The sequence below is a fragment of the Bombina bombina genome, chromosome 12, assembly GCF_027579735.1.
Source record: "Bombina bombina isolate aBomBom1 chromosome 12, aBomBom1.pri, whole genome shotgun sequence".
NCBI classification, from domain to species: Eukaryota; Metazoa; Chordata; class Amphibia; order Anura; family Bombinatoridae; genus Bombina; species Bombina bombina.
Window position 1 is genome coordinate 84,722,921 of NC_069510.1, and position 11,403 is coordinate 84,734,323.

An 11,403-nucleotide genomic window follows, 5' to 3' on the forward strand; every position below is an offset into this window, starting at 1 on the left:
TTATGCTTCAACCTATTGCCTGCATTATCCCGGTAACTACTGCAGCGGCTTTTTGGTTCGAGGCCCTGGAGGAGTCGCTCCAGAGGGAGACTTCATATGATGAGGTCATGGATAGAATTCATGCTTTAAAGCTGGCTAATTCTTTTATCACTGATGCCGCTTTCCAATTAGCTAAACTAGCGGCGAAAAACTCAGGATTTGCCATCATGGCGCGAAGAGCGGCGGATGTGTCGTCCAAAACAAAACTGTTGAATACTTGCCGAGTTCTTCATTCCATTCCTCGGCCTTCCGTGGCTCGGTGCATGGAAGTAATTGGTTTAATGGTTGCGGCAATGGACGTAGTCCCTTTCGCCCGAATCCATCTCAGACCACTGCAACTGTGCATGCTCAAGCAGTGGAATGGAGATTACGCAGATTTATCTCCGCAAATTCACATGGACCAAACAACCAGAGACTCTCTTCTCTGGTGGTTGTCTCAAGATCACCTGTCTCGGGGAATGAGTTTCCGCAGACCGGAGTGGATCATTGTCACGACCGATGCCAGTCTGGTAGGCTGGGGCGCGGTCTGGAATTCCCTGAAGGCTCAGGGACTATGGTCTCGGGAAGAATCTCTTCTCCCGATAAACATTTTGGAGCTGAGAGCGATATTCAATACGCTCCAGACGTGGCCTCAACTAGCAGAGGCCAAATTCATCAGATTTCAGTCGGACAACATCACGACTGTAGCGTACATCAATCATCAGGGGGGAACAAAGAGTTCCCTAGCGATGAAGGAAGTATCCCAGATTATCAAATGGGCGGAGGATCACTCCTGCCATCTATCTGCAATTCACATCCCAGGAGTAGACAACTGGGAGGCGGATTTTCTAAGTCGTCAGACTTTCCATCCGGGGGAGTGGGAACTCCACCCGGAGGTTTTTGCCCAACTAACTCAGCTTTGGGGCATTCCAGAGTTGGATCTGATGGCGTCCCGTCAGAACACCAAACTTCCCCTTTACGGATCCAGATCCAGGGATCCCAAGGCGGCATTGATAGATGCATTGATAGCGCCTTGGTCATTCAGTCTAGCTTATGTCTTTCCACCGTTTCCTCTTCTCCCTCGGCTAATAGCCAGAATCAAACAGGAGAAGGCTTCGGTAATCCTGATAGCACCTGCGTGGCCACGCAGGACTTGGTATGCAGACCTAGTGGGCATGTCATCGGTTCCACCATGGAAACTACCAGCGAGACAGGATCTTCTAATCCAAGGTCCTTTCAAGCATCCAAATCTAGTTTCTTGCAACTGACTGCTTGGAGATTGAACGCTTAATCCTAGCTAAGCGGGGTTTCTCTGAATCAGTTATAGATACTCTGATACAGGCCAGAAAGCCTGTCACCAGGAAAATTTACCATAAGATATGGCGGAAATATCTTTGTTGGTGTGAATCCAAGGGTTACTTGTGGAGTAAAATTAGGATTCCAAGGATATTGTCTTTTCTCCAGGAAGGTTTGGAGAAAGATCTGTCAGCTAGTTCCTTAAAGGGACAGATATCTGCTCTGTCTATTCTGTTACACAAGCGTTTAGCAGCTGTACCAGACGTTCAGGCGTTTGCACAGGCTTTAGTTAGAATCAAACCTGTCTATAGACCTGTGTCTCCTCCATGGAGTTTAAATTTAGTTCTTTCAGTTCTTCAAGGGGTTCCGTTTGAACCTTTGCATTCCATAGATATCAAGTTATTATCTTGGAAAGTTTTGTTTTTAGTTGCTATTTCTTCTGCTAGAAGAGTTTCAGAACTATCCGCTTTACAGTGTGATTCACCCTATCTGGTGTTCCACGCATATAAGGTTGTTTTGCGTACTAAACCTGGTTTCCTTCCAAAGGTGGTTTCTAATAAGAATATTAACCAGGAAATCATTGTTCCTTCTCTGTGTCCTAATCTAGTTTCCAAGATGGAACGACTGTTGCACAATCTTGATGTGGTTCGTGCTTTAAAATTCTATTTAAAAGCAACTAAAGATTTCAGACAAACATCATCCTTGTTTGTTATGTATTCTGGTAAGAGGAGAGGTCAGAAAGCGACTGCTACCTCTCTTTCATTCTGGCTGAAAAGCATCATCCGATTGGCTTATGAGACTGCTGGTAAGCAGCCTCCTGAACGAATTACAGCTCATTCCACCAGAGCTGTGGCTTCCACATGGGCTTTCAAGAATGAGGCTTCTGTTGATCAGATTTGTAAGGCAGCGACTTGGTCTTCACTGCATACATTTGCCAAATTTTATAAATTCGATACTTTTGCTTCTGCGGAGGCTGTTTTTGGGAGAAAGGTTTTGCAAGCAGTGGTGCCTTCCGTTTAGGTTACCTGACTTGTTCCCTCCCTTCATCCGTGTCCTATTGCTTTGGTATTGGTATCCCACAAGTAAGGATGAATCCGTGGACTAAATACACCAAGTAAGAGAAAACAGAATTTATGCTTACCTGATAAATTACTTTCTCTTACAGGTGTATTCAGTCCACGGCCCGCCCTGATATTTAAGTCAGGTTCAAATTTAATTTACAATAACTACAGTCACCACTGCACCCTATGGTTCTCCTTTTTCTCCTAACCGTCGGTCGAATGACTGGGGGGGCGGAGCCTGAGGGGAGCTATATGGACAGCTTTGCTGTGTGCTCTCTTTGCCACTTCCTGTAGGGATTGAGAATATCCCACAAGTAAGGATGAATCCGTGGACTGAATACACCTGTAAGATAAAGTAATTTATCAGGTAAGCCTAAATTCTGTTTTTTCTATGTGGAGGCCAAAAGATAGATTGGGGTCTAACAACATACCCAGGTATTTGAAAGACTGGACTGCGGTCAGTGTGCAATTTGATTTAGTTTTAATGCGTAGATGGGAATTTTGTAGTTTGTGTAATTTAGGTACTGTTCCAAAGATCATTGTGACAGTTTTGTCAGTGTTTAGGAAGAGTTTGTTTTTTGAGATCCACTTTTCTACCTCTGTGAACTGGTCTTGGAGCACTGCCTCAAGCTGCGGCAGATCGGATTTGTTTGCATAGAGTACCGTGTCATCTGCGTACATGTGTACAGTTGAGGATTTGCAGACATTTGGCAGATCATTTATAAATAATGTGAATAGTAGGGGGCCGAGAATGGAACGATGGGGAACACCACACATGACCGGGAGAGGGAGGGAGTTGCTGTCTATATTGCTAATATTACATTCCCCTGCTATATAACTTGTATCTTTTGGGAGCTATAATGCCTATGATATATTGCTAATATTACACTCCCCTGGTATATAACTTGTATCTGTTGGGAGCTATAATGACTATGATATATTGCTAATATTAAACTTCCTGGTATATAACTTGTATCTGTTGAGAGCTATAATGCCTATGATATATTGCTGCTAATATTACACTTCCTGGTATATAACTTGTATCTGTTGGGAGCTATAATGTCTATGATATATTGCTAATATTACATTCCCTGGTATATAACTTGTATCTGTTGGGAGCTATAATGCCTATGATATATTCCTAATATTACACTCCCTGGTATATAACTTGTATCTGTTGGGAGCTATAATGCCTATGATATAATGCTAATATTACACTCCCCTGGTGTATAACTTGTATCTGTTGGGAGCTATAATGCCTATGATATATTGCTGCTAATATTACACTCTCCTGGTGTATAACTTGTATCTGTTGGGAGCTATAATGTCTATGATATATTGCTAATATTACACTCCCTGGTATATAACTTGTATCTGTTGGGAGCTATAATGCCTATGATATAATGCTAATATTACACTCCCCTGGTGTATAACTTGTATCTGTTGGGAGCTATAATGCCTATGATATATTGCTGCTAATATTACACTCTCCTGGTGTATAACTTGTATCTGTTGGGAGCTATAATGTCTATGATATATTGCTAATATTACACTCCCTGGTATATAACTTGTATCTGTTGGGAGTTATAATGCCTATGATATAATGCTAATATTACACTCCCCTGGTATATAACTTGTATCTGTTGGGAGCTATAATGCCTATGATATATTGTTAATATTACACTCTCCTGGTGTATAACTTGTATCTGTTGGGAACTATACTGCCTATGATATATTGCTAATATTACACTCCCCTGGTGTATAACGTGTATCTGTTGGGAGCTATAATGCCTATGATATATTGCTAATATTACACTCCCCTGGTGTATAACATGTATCTGTTGGGAGCTATAATGCCTATGATATATTGCTAATATTACACTCTCCTGGTGTATAACTTGTATCTGTTGGGAGCTATAATGCCTATGATATATTGCTAATATTACACTCCCCTGGTGTATAACTTGTATCTGTTGGGAGCTATAATGCCTATGATATATTGCTAATATTACACTCCCCTGGTGTATAACATGTATCTGTTGGGAGCTATAATGCCTATGATATATTGCTAATATTACACTCCCCTGGTGTATAACTTGTATCTGTTGGGAGCTATAATGCCTATGATAAAATGCTAATATTACATTCCCCTGATGTATAACTTGTATCTGTTGGGAGCTATAATGCCTATGATATATTGCTAATATTACACTCCCCTGGTGTATAACTTGTATCTGTTGGGAGCTATAATGCCTATGATAAAATGCTAATATTACATTCCCCTGGTGTATAACTTGTATCTGTTGGGAACTATAATGGCTATGATATATTGCTAATATTACACTCCCCTGGTGTATAACTTGTATCTGTTGGGAGCTATAATGCCTATGATATATTGCTAATATTACACTCCCCTGGTGTATAACTTGTATCTGTTGGGTGCTATAATGCCTATGATATATTGCTAATATTACACTCCCCTGGTGTATAACTTGTATCTGTTGGGAGCTATAATGCCTATGATATATTGCTAATATTACACTCCCCTGGTGTATAACGTGTATCTGTTGGGAGCTATAATGCCTATAATATATTGCTAATATTACACTCCCCTTGTGTATAACTTGTATCTGTTGGGAGCTATAATGCCTATGATATATTGCTAATATTACACTCCCCTGGTGTATAACTTGTATCTGCTGGGAGCTATAATGCCTATGATAAAATGCTAATATTACATTCCCCTGGTGTATAACTTGTATCTGTTGGGAACTATAATGCCTATGATATATTGCTAATATTACACTCCCCTGGTGTATAACTTGTATCTGTTGGGAGCTATAATGCCTATGATATATTGCTAATATTACACTCCCCTGGTGTATAACATGTATCTGTTGGGAGCTATAATGCCTATAATATATTGCTAATATTACACTCCCCTTGTGTATAACTTGTATCTGTTGGGAGCTATAATGCCTATGATATATTGCTAATATTACACTCCCCTGGTGTATAACTTGTATCTGTTGGGAGCTATAATGCCTATGATAAAATGCTAATATTACATTCCCCTGGTGTATAACTTGTATCTGTTGGGAACTATAATGCCTATGATATATTGCTAATATTACACTCCCCTGGTGTATAACTTGTATCTGTTGGGAGCTATAATGCCTATGATATATTGCTAATATTACACTCCCCTGGTGTATAACATGTATCTGTTGGGAGCTTTAATGGCTATGATATATTGCTAATATTACACTCCCCTGGTGTATAACTTGTATCTGCTGGGAGCTATAATGCCTATGATATATTGCTAATATTACACTCCCCTGGTGTATAACTTGTATCTGTTGGGAGCTATAATGCCTATGATATATTGCTAATATTACACTCCCCTGGTGTATAACTTGTATCTGTTGGGAGCTATAATGCCTATGATAAAATGCTAATATTACACTCCCCTGGTGTATAACTTGTATCTGTTGGGAGCTATAATGCCTATGATAAAATGCTAATATTACACTCCCCTGGTGTATAACTTGTATCTGTTGGGAGCTATAATGCCTATAATATATTGCTAATATTACACTCCCTGGTGTATAACTTGTATCTGTTGGGAGCTATAATGCCTATGATAAAATGCTAATATTACACTCCCCTGGTGTATAACTTGTATCTGTTGGGAGCTATAATGCCTATGATAAAATGCTAATATTACACTCCCCTGGTGTATAACTTGTATCTGTTGGGAGCTATAATGCCTATGATAAAATGTTAATATTACACTCCCCTGGTGTATAACTTGTATCTGTTGGGAGCTATAATGCCTATGATAAAATGCTAATATTACACTCCCCTGGTGTATAACTTGTATCTGTTGGGAGCTATAATGCCTATGATAAAATGCTAATATTACACTCCCCTGGTGTATAACTTGTATCTGTTGGGAGCTATAATGCCTATGATAAAATGTTAATATTACACTCCCCTGGTGTATAACTTGTATCTGTTGGGAGCTATAATGCCTATAATATATTGCTAATATTACACTCCCCTGGTGGATAACTTGTATCTGTTGGGAGCTATAATGCCTATGATAAAATGCTAATATTACACTCCCCTGGTGTATAACTTGTATCTGTTGGGAACTATAATGCCTATGATAAAATGCTAATATTACACTCCCCTAGTGTATAACTTGTATCTGTAGGGAGCTATAATGCCTAAAGGGGCATTTGTATGAACATTGCCCTTAAAAGGGCAATCAGCTCTTTTGCAGCCCATTAAAAAATAAAAAAGCCGTAATTTTTTTTTAAAAACACACACCCAAAAAAAACCAAAAAAACTTACACTAACCCCAAAAAATGTACTAAACGTTCCTGAAGTCCAGACATCCATCTTCTTTCAGGCGCTGAAAAGTCTTTATCTAGGCGGCTCCATCTTCATCCATCACGGGACCATTTTCTTTCTTCTTGCCGGAGGTGTGGAATGGTCTTCACTGATGCGCAGATCCGGAGTGCTAGTCCTCCTCAGGGGCGGCGGTCTTCAGCGACGTGGAGGTCCTATTCGTGCGATCGTCCGCCGCACACTGAATATTAAATACAAGGTACCACTTTTATATTGGGGCATTGTGCATTCCTATTGGCTGAAAATTTCAAATCAGCCAATAGGATGAGAGCTACTTAAATCCTTTTGACTGATTTGAACAGCCTGGGTCCGTACCGCTATGTCCGTAGCGCTGCCATTACAAGTCACCATAAAACTTTCTTTTTGCGTGCGGTATGGTGCAGTAATCCGCATACCGCACACAAAACAAATTCCGACTTAGCGTGCTCGTGCAGGTATTTCCCCATAGAAATCAATGATGAAAAAATGTTAGAAAAAAAAACTAACACCTGCAATTGCGAAATCGTTACTGCATTTTCGCTTTCCCCATTGAAGACTATGGAGAAAAGAACGTTTAGAAAAAAAACTAACACCTGAACATAAGCCCCTAGCCTAATAACCCCTAATCCGCCGCCCCCCACATTGCCAACACTAAATAAACCTATTAACCCCTATACCGACTTCCCCCCATATCACCAACACTAAATAAACCTTTTAACCCCTAAACCGCTGTCCCCTCATATCGCGACAATGTAAATACAGTAAACCTATTAACTCCTAATCGGCCATTCCCCCATATCGCGACTACCTAAATAAACCTGTTAACCCATAAATAACAATCCTCCATATTGCAACAACCTAAATAAACGTATTAACCCCTAATCTGCCTTTCCCCCATATTGCGACTACATAAATAAACCTATTAACCCCTAAACCACTCCCCATATCGCGACTACCTAAATAAACCTATTAACCCCTGAAGCTAGCACACCCTAACATTAAATTAAAGTTGCAACATTAAACTAACATTACAGAAATAAAAAAATAACATTACAAAAAAATCAAGAAACCTAAGATTACAAAAATAAAAAGAGCTAACAGTACAAAAAATAATGAAATTATACAAAATAAAAAAAAGGTATTCCTATTCTAATACCCCCAAAAAAATAATCTAACAATAAACTAGCAATAACACTTAAAGGGCCTTTCGTAGGGCATTGCCTTAAAGCGATCAGCTCTTTTGCCCTGAAAAAAAACAAAATACCCCCTAACATTACAAACCCCCAAAATAAAAAAACCCTCTGATCTACCCATTGCCCTGAAAAGGGCATTTGTATGGGCATTGCCTTTAAAAGGGCAATGATCTCTTTTCAGCCCATAAAAATAAAAAAAAAGCCCTAGGGGATGATTTATTATGATGCAGGTGGACATGATCTGCTGTATCGGATCATGCCCGCCCGACATCGCTAAATGCCGACAGCATATGCTGTCGGCATTTAACATTGCACAAGCATTTCTAGTGAAATGCTTGTGCAATGCCGCCCCTGCCGCTAGCAGGGGGTGTCAATCATCCTGATCGTATCTGATAGGGATGATTGCTGTCCGCCGCCTCAGAGGTGGCAGACGAGTTAAGGAGCAGAGGTCTTATGACCGCTGCTTCTCAAAGGGACACTGAACCCAAAATTTTTTCTTTCATGATTCAGATAGAGCATGCAAATTTAAGCAACTTTCTAATTTACTCCTATTATCAATTTTTCTTCGTTCTCTTGCTTTCTTTATTTGAAAAAGAAGGCATCTAAGCTATTTTTTTGGGTTCAGGACCATGGAAAGCACTTGTTTATTGGTGGGTGAATTTATCCACCAATCAGCAAGAACAACACAGTGTGTTCACCAAAAATGGGCCGGCATCTAAACTTACATTCTTGCATTTTAAATAAAGATACCAAGGCCTAGATTTAGAGTTCGGCGGTAAAAGGGCTGTTAACGCTCCGCGGGTTTTTTTCTGGCCGCACCATAAATTTAACTCTGGTATCGAGAGTTCAAACAAATGCTGCGTTAGGCTCCAAAAAAGGAGCGTAGAGCATTTTTACCGCAAATGCAACTCTCGATACCAGAGCTGCTTACGGACGCGGCCGGCATCAAAAACGTGCTCGTGCACGATTCTCCCATAGGAAACAATGGGGCTGTTTGAGCTGAAAAAAAACCTAACACCTGCAAAAAAGCAGCGTTCAGCTCCTAACGCAGCCCCATTGTTTCCTATGGGGAAACACTTCCTACGTCTGCACCTAACACCCTAACATGTACCCCGAGTCTAAACACCCCTAGCCTTACACTTATTAACCCCTAATCTGCCGCCCACGCTATCGCTGACCCCTGCATTACACTTTTAACCCCTAATCTGCCGCTCCGTAAAACGCCGCCACCTACGTTATCCCTATGTACCCCTAATCTGCTGCCCTAACATCGCCGACCCCTATGTTATATTTATTAACCCCTAATCTGCCCCCCACAACGTCGCCGACACCTACCTACACTTATTAACCCCTAATCTGCCGAGCGGACCTGAGCGCTACTATAATAAAGTTATTAACCCCTAATCCGCCTCACTAACCCTATCATAAATAGTATTAACCCCTAATCTGCCCTCCCTAACATCGCCGACACCTACCTTCAATTATTAACCCCTAAACTTCCGATCGGAGCTCACCGCTATTCTAATAAATGGATTAACCCCTAAAGCTAAGTCTAACCCTAACACTAACACCCCCCTAAGTTAAATATAATTTTTATCTAACAAAATAAATTAACTCTTATTAAATAACTTATTCCTATTTAAAGCTAAATACTTACCTGTAAAATAAATCCTAATATAGCTACAATATAAATTATAATTATATTATAGCTATTTTAGGATTAATATTTATTTTACAGGCAACTTTGTAATTATTTTAACCAGGTACAATAGCTATTAAATAGTTAAGAACTATTTAATAGTTACCTAGTTAAAATAATAACAAATTTACCTGTAAAATAAATCCTAACCTAAGTTATAATTAAACCTAACACTACCCTATCAATAAAATAATTAAATAAACTACCTACAATTACCTACAATTAACCTAACACTACACTATCAATAAATAAATTAAATACAATTGCTACAAATAAATACAATTAAATAAACTAGCTAAAGTACAAAAAATAAAAAAGAACTAAGTTACAGAAAATAAAAAAATATTTACAAACATAAGAAAAATATTACAACAATTTTAAACTAATTACACCTACTCTAAGCCCCCTAATAAAATAACAAAGCCCCCCAAAATAAAAAATTCCCTACCCTATTCTAAATTAAAAAGGTTACAAGCTCTTTTACCTTACCAGCCCTGAACAGGGCCCTTTGCGGGGCATGCCCCAAGAATTTCAGCTCTTTTGCCTGTAAAAGAATAAATACAATACCCCCCCCCCCCCCCAACATTACAACCCACCACCCACATACCCCTAATCTAACCCAAACCCCCCTTAAATAAACCTAACACTAAGCCCCTGAAGATCTTCCTACCTTGTCTTCACCATCCAGGTATCACCGATCCGTCCTGGCTCCAAGATCTTCATCCAACCCAAGCGGGGGTTGGCGATCCATAATCCGGTGCTCCAAAGTCTTCCTCCTATCCGGCAAGAAGAGGACATCCGGACCGGCAAACATCTTCTCCAAGCGGCATCTTCGATCTTCTTCCATCCGGTGCGGAGAGGGTCCATCTTGAAGCAGGCGACGCGGATCCATCCTCTTCTTCCGATGTCTCCCGACTAATGACGGTTCCTTTAAGGGACGTCATCCAAGATGGCGTCCCTCGAATTCCGATTGGCTGATAGGATTCTATCAGCCAATCGGAATTAAGGTAGGAATTTTCTGATTGGCTGATGGAATCAGCCAATCAGAATCAAGTTCAATCCGATTGGCCGATCCCATCAGCCAATCAGATTGAGCTCGCATTCTATTGGCTGATCGGAACAGCCAATAGAATGCGAGCTCAATCTGATTGGCTGAAGAGCTTGTAACTTGGTAAAAGAGCTTGTAACTTTTTTAATTTAGAATAGGGTAGGGAATTTTTTATTTTGGGGGGCTTTGTTATTTTATTAGGGGGCTTAGAGTAGGTGTAATTAGTTTAAAATTGTTGTAATATTTTTCTTATGTTTGTAAATATTTTTTTATTTTCTGTAACTTAGTTCTTTTTTATTTTTTGTACTTTAGCTAGTTTATTTAATTGTATTTATTTGTAGCAATTGTGTTTAATTTATTTATTGATAGTGTAGTGTTAGGTTAATTGTAGGTAATTGTAGGTAGTTTATTTAATTATTTTATTGATAGGGTAGTGTTAGGTTTAATTATAACTTAGGTTAGGATTTATTTTACAGGTAAATTTGTTATTATTTTAACTAGGTAACTATTAAATAGTTCTTAACTATTTAATAGCTATTGTACCTGGTTAAAATAATTACAAAGTTGCCTGTAAAATAAATATTAATCCTAAAATAGCTATAATATAATTATAATTTATATTGTAGCTATATTAGGATTTATTTTACAGGTAAGTATTTAGCTTTAAATAGGAATAAGTTATTTAATAAGAGT